A 1,379-nucleotide genomic window follows, 5' to 3' on the forward strand; every position below is an offset into this window, starting at 1 on the left:
CTTTATTGCAAGCAGCAAACAACATTATAAATAATTTTTTCAATTGATTTTAATTGCATAAAAATATGAATATTAAATAAATGAACAAATATTCAAATAAATTAAATTGAAATTAAATTTTGTGATTTACGTAGATAAATTTATGAGAAAACGAAAAAACTTAGGAGAGAGAAAGAAAAAGAGAGAGAGAGAGAAAGAGAGAGAAAGAGAAAGAGAGAGAGATCAATTTATTTACTTTTTTTTTGATGAATTGGTTCATTTGTGTGGAATGGACTTATGTATGAATGTATATTCCGTAATTAATAATTTCAACAATATAATATTAATAATAAGAAATTCTAATATTAAATAACAATGTCAACAAAAACAAAAGATGATAATTGTATATAAGTATATATATAGGTATAGAGTGAGAGAGAGAAAAAGAGAGAAAAAAAGATAGAGAGAGAATTCACTTTGAATTTCAATCCAGTCATGTTCAGCTAAAACAACCTGATGCTCTATCATCTGAGCTAACAAATGTATATATATATATATATATATATATATATAACCTAATGTATTTTAATATATATATATATATATATATATTATATAATATATATATAGATAGATATAGTGTTGGTAATAGACCATAATTTTTACAATATTCTATAAATTCTACCGTTGAACTACCTTCTTTTTAACTTCTAATTCTCGAGAGAGATGGAGCAGTCGCTGCTCGCGATCTTGTTCGATTGTTAGATTACGTCGGTTGGTCGCAGAACTTCGAGTAAATGTTGGTAATAGACCATAATTTTTACAATATTCTATAATTTATATTAATTCAATTTTCGGTAGAATTTATAGAATATTGTAAATATAGATATAGATATATGTGTATATATGATTATGCAGTCCTCCATTTAGTACAATTCATTTAATTGAAAAATCGCCTATCACTTGAATGGCATGTTCATAATTGTTTGTATCATGTTTGTATCATGTTTGGTTTTTGTATTGTATGCGTATTGCGTGTGTGTGCGCACAAAACAAATACAATCACTAAACATAAAAAGGAGACGATACAAAGTTACCTGCCCATTGTCAATTATTTTTTTTCTAAACTTTTATTTAATTCCAGCCATGGCTTGCCTATGTTCAATTAACTCAGATCTCACCTAACTCACTCAGTCCCTAGCTTACCTATTGCTTGTTAACACAGCTCATTTTAAACTTTATATTTGTGATTTTATATAACCAAAATATGAAAAAGTTATGAAGAATAGACAAATTAAAACATTGTAACAGCTAATACATGCATGCATGTGTGTGTATGTATGTGTGTGTGTGTGTGTGTGTGTGTGTGTGTGTGTGTGTGTGTGTGTGTGTGTGTGTGT

The sequence above is a fragment of the Helobdella robusta genome, assembly GCF_000326865.2.
Source record: "Helobdella robusta unplaced genomic scaffold HELROscaffold_62, whole genome shotgun sequence".
Classification (NCBI taxonomy): Eukaryota; Metazoa; Annelida; class Clitellata; order Rhynchobdellida; family Glossiphoniidae; genus Helobdella; species Helobdella robusta.